General features: G+C 34.8%; 1 non-coding gene across 1 annotated transcript; it reads left to right on the top strand.

The window, feature by feature from the left end:
* Nucleotides 1–310: 310 nt before the first annotated feature.
* LOC141573008 (U6 spliceosomal RNA) lies at nucleotides 311–417 on the top strand. Its single transcript, XR_012498593.1, has one exon. It is a non-coding gene; the product is annotated as a U6 spliceosomal RNA (small nuclear RNA).
* Nucleotides 418–8,950: the final 8,533 nt, after the last annotated feature.

The raw sequence follows: 8,950 nt of genomic DNA, 5'->3' as shown, positions 1-8,950 counted from the left end.
TTGCTGTACCAAAAGCAATGTGTGACATGAAGCATTGTCATGATGGAGGATGAAGTAAAGACATTCACAAAAGAGGACTTCCAGAACTGCTTCAGAAGTGGCAAGAACAATGGGATAAGTGTACCCAAACTGAGGGGGAGTAACTTGAGGGGGATTAATGGCAATGTGTCTTTTATTATAACACATTTTTTTTAATTTAAACATTCACCATATTTTGTGATCACACCTCATATACAAACAGCCAACAAGCATATGAAAACATGCTCAACATGACTAACCATTAGAGAAATGTAAACAAAAACTACAATGAGTGCTCACTTCGGCAGCACATATACTAAAATTGGAACGATACAGAGAAGATTGGCATGGCCCCTGCACAAGGATGACATGCAAATTCGTGAAGCATTCCATATTTTTAAGCAGCAAGAGAAAGACAGAGGGTTACATACAAGGGAACTCCCATAAGACTATCAAATGACTTTTCTACAGAAACATTGAAGGCCAGGAGAGAGTGGCAGGAGATACTCAAAGTGATGGAAAACAAAGGCCTACACCCTAGATTGCTTTATCCAGCAAGGCTATCATTTAAAGTTGATGGCGAGATAAAGAGCTTCCCAGAAAAGAATAAGCTAAAGGAATTTATTACCAACAAGCCAGCATTGCAAGAAATACTAAAAGGACTTCTGTAAATAGAAGAAAGATGAAAACAATCAAACTACAAATTTTAAAATGGCAATAGCTATGTACCTATCAATAATCACTTTAAATGTCAACAGATTAAATGTTCCAATCAAGAGACATAGGTTGGCTGAGTGGATAAGAAAGCAAGACCCTTGTATATGCTGTATACAAGAGACTTATCTCAGATCAAAAGACACACACAGGCTGAAAGTGAAGGGTTGGAGTAAGATATTTCATGCAAATGGAAATGAGAAAAAAGCTGGAGTTGCAATACTTATATCTGACAAAATAGACTTTAAAATGAAGAACATATTAAAAGACAAAGATGGGCACTATATAACAATAAAGGGATCAATCCGACAAGAGGACATAACCCTAGTAAACATCTATGCACCCAACATAGGAGCACCTAAATATGTAAAACAGATATTGACTGACATAAAGACAGAGATCAACAGTAACACTATCATAGTAGGGGACTTCAACACACCTCTGACAACAAGGGACAGGCCTCCCAGACAGAAAATCAATATGGAAACAACAGCCTTAAATGACACATTGGACCACTTGGATTTAATCAATATTTTCAGAGCATTTCACCCCAATGCTGCAGAATACACGTTCTTCTCAAGCACACATGGAAAATTTTCCAAGATAGACCATATGTTAGGCCACAAAACAAGTCTTGATAAATTTAAGAAAATTGAAATCATACCAATTGTCTTCTCTGACCATGGTGCTATGAAATTAGAAATGAACTACAGGAAAAAAACTGGAAGACACACAAATTCATGGAGGCTGAATAACATGTTACTAAATAATGAGTTGGGTCAAGCAGGAGATCAAGGAAGAAATCAAAAGATATCTCGAGACAAATGAAAATGAAAACATGACTACCCAAAATCTATGGGATGCCGCGAAAGCAGCCCTAAGAGGGAAATTCATAGCATTGCAGGCCTACCTAAAGAAACAAGAAACATCACTAATCAACAGTTTATCTTCACACTTAAGGGATCTGGAAAAAGAACAGCAAAATAAGCCCAAAGGGAGTACAAGGAAGGAGATAATAAAGATCATAGTGGAAATAAATGAAATAGAAATCAGAAAAACAATACAAAACATCAATGAATCCAAGAGTTGGTTCTTAGAGAAGATAAACAAAATTGACAAACCTTTAGCCAGACTCATTAAAAAAGAGAGAGAGAGGACCCAAATTAATAAAATGAGAAATGAAAGAGGAGAAGTGACAACAGACCCGGCAGAAGTACAACAAAATTTAAGAAATTACTATGAGCAACTGTATGCCAACAAATTTGACAATCTGGAAGAAATGGACAATTTTCTAGATGCATACAACCTTCCAAGGCTAACTCAAGAAGAAACAGAAAACCTGAATAGACTGATTACCACCAGGAAATTGAATCAGTAATCAACAATCTCCCAACAAACAAAAGCCCTGGACCAGATGGCTTTACAGGTGAATTTTACAAAACGTTCAAAAAGAATTATCACCTATTCTCCTCAAGCTCTTCCAAAAATCCAGAAGGAGGAAGACTCCCAAACACTTTTAAAGCCACTATCACCCTGATCCCAAAATCAGACAAAGACACCACAAAAAAAGAAAACTACAGGCCGATATCTCTAATGAACATAGATGCAAAAATCCTCAACAAAATATTAGCAAACAGAATTCAGCAATACATTAAAAAGATCATACACCATGATCAAGTGGGATTCATCCCTGGTATGCAAGGGTGGTTCAACATCCACAAATCAATTAATGTGATACACCACATTAACAAAATGAAAAATAAAAATCACATGATCATATCAATAGATGCAGAAAAAGCATTTGATAAAATCCAGCAGCCATTTATGATAAAAACCCTTAAGAAAGTGGGAATAGAGGGATCATATCTCAACATAATAAAGGCCATATATGATAAACCCACAGCTAACATCATACTCAATGGGGAAAAGCTAAAACCATTCCTCTTAAGATCAGGAACAAGGCAAGGTTGCCCACTTTCTCCACTTGTATTCAACATAGTGCTGGAAGTTCTAGCCACAGCAATCAGGCAAGAAAAAGAAATAAAAGGCATCCAAATCAGTATGGAGGAAGTAAAATTGACATATGCAGATGATATGATATATAGAGAACCCTGAAGACTCCACCAAGAAACTATTAGAGCTGATAGATGAATTTAGTAAAGTAGTAGGATACAAAATTAATATTCAGAAATCAGTTGTATTTGCCTGTACCAATAATAAAACATCAGAAGGAGAAATTAAAAAAGCAATCCCATTTACAATTGCTCCAAAGACTATAAAATACCTGGGAATAAATTTAACCAAAGAAGTAAAAGATCTGTACTCAGAAAATTATAAGACGCTGAAGAAAGAAATGAAAGAAGATACAAATAGATGGAAACACATACCATGTTCATGGATAGGAAGAATTAATATAGTTAAAATGTCCATACTGCCTAAGGCAATATACATATTCAACACAATTCCTATCAAACTACCAATGACATTTTTTACTGAAATAGAACATATAACCCTAAAATTTATATGGGTCCATAGCCTCAGCAATCTTGAGAAATAAGAACAAAGTGGGAGGTATAACAATACCTGACATCAAATTATACTACAAGTCTACAGTAATAAGAACAGCATGGTACTGGCATAAAAACAGACACATAGATCGATAGAACAGAATAGAGAGTCCAGAAATAAATCCATGCCTATATGGCCATTTAATCTACGACAATGGAAGCAAGAATGTACAGTGGGGTAAAGACAGTCTATTCAATAAATGGTGCTGGGAAACCTGGACAGACACATGCAAAAAATTGAAGCTGGACCACCTCCTTACACCATATACAAAAATAAATTCAAAATGGCTTAAAGACTTAAATGTAAGATCTGAAACCATAAAATTCCTAGAAGAAAATATAGGAAGAAACTTCACAGACGTTACCCGGAGTAAGATTTTTACTGATATATCCTCGCGCGAGGGAAGTAAGAGAAAAAATAAACATGTGGGATTACATCAAACTAAAAAGCTTTTTCACAGCAAAGGAAACCATCAATAAAACAAAAAGGGATCCTACTGAATGGGAAAAGATATTTGCCAATGATATATCTGATAAAGGGTTAATATCACAAATTTATTAAAAAAACTCACTCAACTCAACTCCAAAAAAACAAACAGCCCAATTAAAAAATGGGCAGAGGACATGAGGAGACATTTTTCTAAAAAGGACATGCAGATGGCAAACAGACATATGAAGAAATGCTCAACCTCACTAACCATCAGAGAAATGCAAATGAAAACCACAATGAGATACCACCTCACCCCAGTCAAAATGGCTATCATCGATAAATCAACAAACAACAAGTGCTGTCGAGGATGTGGAGAAAAGGGAACGCTTGTGCACTGTTGGTGGGATTGCAGATTGGTGCGGTCACTATGGAAAACAGTATGGAGGTATCTCAAAAATCTGAAAATGGAACTACCTTATAATCCAGCAATTCCACTCCTAGGTATCTATCCAGAGAAATCCAAAACTCCAATTCAAAAATCTTTATGCACTCCTATGTTTATTGCAGCACTATACACAATAGCCAAGACACGAAAACAATCGAAATACCCATCGGTAGATGACTGGATTAAGAAACTGTGGTACATTTATACAATGGAGTATTACGCAGCCATGAAGAAAAAAGAAATCTTACCATTTGCAACAACATGGATGAACCTAGAGAACATTATGTTAAGTGAAATAAGTCAGACAGAGAAAGACAAATACCATATGATCTCACTTATATGGAGAATCTAAAGAAAAGAATAAGTGAATGAACTAATCAGAAACAGTTTTGGAGACATAGAGGAAAAACTGAGGGTTGCTAGATGGGTGGGGGGGTGGGGATAAGGGGACAGGTGAGGGGATTAGAAAACAGTCGGCAACCACAAGATGGCCATAGGGCTTTGAAAATTAATTTGGGGAACATAATCAATAATGTTGTAAAGATTTTGTAGGGTATCCAATGGACACGTGTCCCATTTGGGAGACCACCTCAGGGATGATGTAGATGCCTGATCACTGCACTGTACACCTGAAGCTGAACAATAATGAATGCCAACTATAATTTCATACATATATATATATCCAACTTTTAAATGAAAACATGGGAATAAAGCATAATGACCTTGGAGCAAACAAGCGAACAAAAAACCAAGTTCAAGATACAGAGAACAAATTGGTGTTTTTCAAAGGTGGGGGGGTGAGGGGGCGCAAAATGGGTGAAGTCATTCAAAATGTACAAAGTGCCAGTTATAAAATAAAGAAGGCACAGGGACGTAACGTACAACATGGTGAATGTAGTAATAATAGTGTATATTGCATATTTGGAAGTTGCTAAGAGAGTAGATCTTAAAAGTTCTCATCACAAGAGAACACAATTTTGTAACTGTGTATGTTGATGGATGTTATTTAGACTTATTATGATGATCATTTCACAATATATATAAATATTGAATCATTATGTTGCACATCTGAAACTAATGTAAAGTATCAATTATAGCTCAATTAAAAGCAAAACAAAACACAATGAACTACAACTTAATATTCACTAGGATTAACTAATTAATTTTTTTAAAGGCAACAATTGTTGAGGATGTAGAGAAATGAGTACCCTCATACATTGCTGATGGGAATGTAAAGCGCCCAACCACTTCGGAAAATAGCTTAGTAGTTCCTCAAAAATTGAATATAGTTTTACCAGGTGAGTCACCAGTTTCATTCCAAAGTATAAAACCAAGAGAATTGAAAACATATATCTAGGCAAAAATGTGTACAGAAAGTTCAAATCAGCATTATTCATAATAACTTAAAAACAGAATCAAGTCAAGTGTTTATAACTGATGAATGGATAAAAGAATATGGTACACCTACATGATAAAATATTATTTGACAATAAAAAGGAATAAGGATGGATTCATTCTATGAGGATGAACCATGAAAATATATGCTAAGTGAAAGAAACCAGTAAAAAAATATATATATATATTGTACAATTAGATTTATATGATCTATCCAGAGTAGGAAATCATAGAGACAGAAAACAGATTAGTCGTTACTAGGGGCTAGGATAGGGGAAAACAGGGACAGTCTTTTCTCACACATAAGGTCTCCCTGGGAGTGATGAAATGTTATAAAATTAGATAGTAATAATGGTAGCATAAGACTGTCAATATACTCACAGCCACTGAATTAAAAGGATAAATTTTATATGAATACTTTATCTCAAAGCTGTTATGGCAAAAAAGAAATTATAGTCAAAGAACTTGTGACTGTATTTAATGAAGTGGATTTGAAAAATGAAGCAAATTTTAAGTCCTTATGTGAATAAAATTTTCAAAGAGCAGAAAAAATAAAAACAAATTTCCTCATTTTGATCAGGAGGAAATTTAAATTGATCTATGTAAGTGATCTATATTAAGACAATGATCACACTTTTCTTTCTTTGTTTTTTGAGGCTCTTTTCTGTTTTATTTAAAGCTGTTTACACTAGGATTTTGCTACTGCTAATGAGTATTTGCTCATGTTGATTTTTCTGAGATGGGATTTTATTTGACATATTAAAGGCTTTGTGCAGGTCTTCATGCTCCAGGGCTGTTGTAATTATGCTTGAAAGCACAGGAGACTTTTATGAATCTCTGTTTTTCCTCCCTTTTCTTTGTCTGATATAATGTGAGTTATGCTTATTTGTGACTTGCGTGTATACATGAATTCTCATTAGGCTACAAATTATGGCATTAGTTAGAATTTATTAAGGATAAAGAAAGGTTGTTCAGTATAAAACCACGGAGGTTTATTTAATCATTCTGAGGAAATAAAACCGGTAGTACAATGTATATGAACAATCATTTAGGCTTTTGTGATTAAAGTGTTATACTTTTAGTATTTTAAAAATGTAATACATTGTGACATATTAATGCAATTATTAAGTGAGGATTCTTTCTTCAATTCAAAACAGAAATCTTAAATTACATGTAATACGATAAATATCTATAAATGAGTTATCTTACAGGGAATTAAAAAATTCCATGTATATCAATGATTGCCAAATTTTAGCCGTTATTCACTTCATGTTATTAACACTTGCATTTGCCTCTGGCTAGTACACATGTCCCTCAAAATATGTGTCCAAAATTTGTAGCCTCAAATAGTTATATTCACCAGCAATGATCAACTCTGTCTACCTGTTTTTCTATCCCTCCTAGGACAAACAAGATATCAATTGTTTATTCAATCCTCATAATATTTCTCATACGTTGGTACAATGGTTCCTCATCTTTACTGGGTCATCATTATTTTTGAAAATAAATACACTTATGAATATTTCTCTAGAAATAAAGTTTATACATTCATGTGCATGTGCGTACACACATGTGTGCGCACACAACACACACACACACACACACTCACCTAAATCCAGAGGTACCAGAGTGACTCCATATGGCCCTTATATAGACTTAGATAGTCCCGATCTACTCGTATTCATCTGTACCCCCTTCTTTCTATTGCTCATATCCAATTTTTCATAAACCAAATAATATCAATTCTGCCACCCAATCTCTTAAATAACCCCCATCTCACTGCCGCTTGAGATCTTGACTACATTATCTATTAACTTTTATCATCTTGACTTATTATAATAATCTCATATTGTTTTTCTGCCTTCTGATCTCATACTTTCCCAATAATTTTTCATATTGCTACCGATTTTTATTTTTAATCTATGTATCGGGCAATATCAGTGCACTTAAGACCTCCAAAGCCTGTCTTTGTTATGCCCACTAAAGGCCAAAAACCAATCAAGATATTTTCTCAATCCCATTATGCACTTTCATCTCCTAAAATTCCCTTCCACAAAATTTGCATTGAACTCCTTAAGACATTTGTTCTTTGCCATGTTTGGGCTTTTTTTTTTTTTTTTCCTTAATTCTAATTTCAGAGTTAATGTAATGCTAGAAAAAGTCAGTCATTGTATAAATGATCACAGACAATGGCATTAAAGTAGAAAAACCAGTTATCTGAACCTGTTGAAATTTACTATTCTGATTAAGTTTCAAAGGAAAAAATGTGCTACTCACTGCTGTCTTATACCACATCTTTATTGGACATCTACTTTGTGCTCTGCACTGTTCTCAGCACCTTGCTCATCAACAACAAGGAAGAAAAAATACCTGCCTTCACAGAACTTAGATTCTAGTACTAGTAAGGATATGATAAACAAAAGAAATATGTACGAGTAAAGTCTATATAGCAGGCTAGATTATACAATGTTTTATTGAGGACAAAAATATGGGAAGAAAGGGGGATAGAGAGATATTTGTGGGGTGGGATTTGCCACGTTAAAATAGCATAGCCATGAAAACAACACTGAGAAGGTGATATTTGTGTGAACAACTGAAGGAGAGTAAGTTCTTCACATATCTTGAAGAGACACATTCCAGGCAGAAGAATATTAAATAGAAAGATGACAATATGGAGTCTCCCTGGTAGTTACGGAAAAAGCAAAGAGACAAGTGTGTATAGAAAAGAGAGAGTGACTGGTAGGAACAGATTAGGTCAGAGAGCTGTGATTAAATTGTGCCCTTGTAGTTCATGGTGGAAACATTGTTTTTTGCCTGAAATGAGTAGATGATGGCCATAGGCTCTGAGAAGGTAAAAAGTCAGTTCTAACAGAAATCAGTCTGTCCTTTCCTATCATGTTACCAAAATTTCTGAAAGAACAGTCAAGACCATGTCACAGTTACAAAATAACTGTTCTTAAATGCTATTGCTTTCTGACTAGCACCAAAACATTATTCTTGGTTTCTAAACAAAGTTTACCAAAATACCTAATTGCTAAGCTGCCCTGCTTATTAACAGTATCTAGGGAGGGAGGGAGGGAGGGAGGGAAGGAAACAAAACCTCTGCTTTTCTAATTCTCCCCTTAGAATCTTATAATAAGGTCTTCCCTTAAATCCTGTCTTACTGAGATTCTCCAGGCTTCCCCTGATGAGCATGTTCTCTTAGTGCAGCAAGCTAACTAGATCTTGATTACAAGTGTGTTACTGGTAGGATTAAAAACTTTTTGACAGAGAAGTGATAATATTATAATTTATATTTTACATATCATCCCACCTGTTGTGTTAAGAGTAGACTGCAGTTGTGCAAGGTAGAAGGAAAACCAATTAGAAAGCTAATGCAAG

The sequence above is a fragment of the Rhinolophus sinicus genome, linkage group LG07 (assembly GCF_036562045.2).
Source record: "Rhinolophus sinicus isolate RSC01 linkage group LG07, ASM3656204v1, whole genome shotgun sequence".
NCBI classification, from domain to species: domain Eukaryota; kingdom Metazoa; phylum Chordata; class Mammalia; order Chiroptera; family Rhinolophidae; genus Rhinolophus; species Rhinolophus sinicus.
This window is presented reverse-complemented; position numbering and strand designations above follow the sequence as displayed.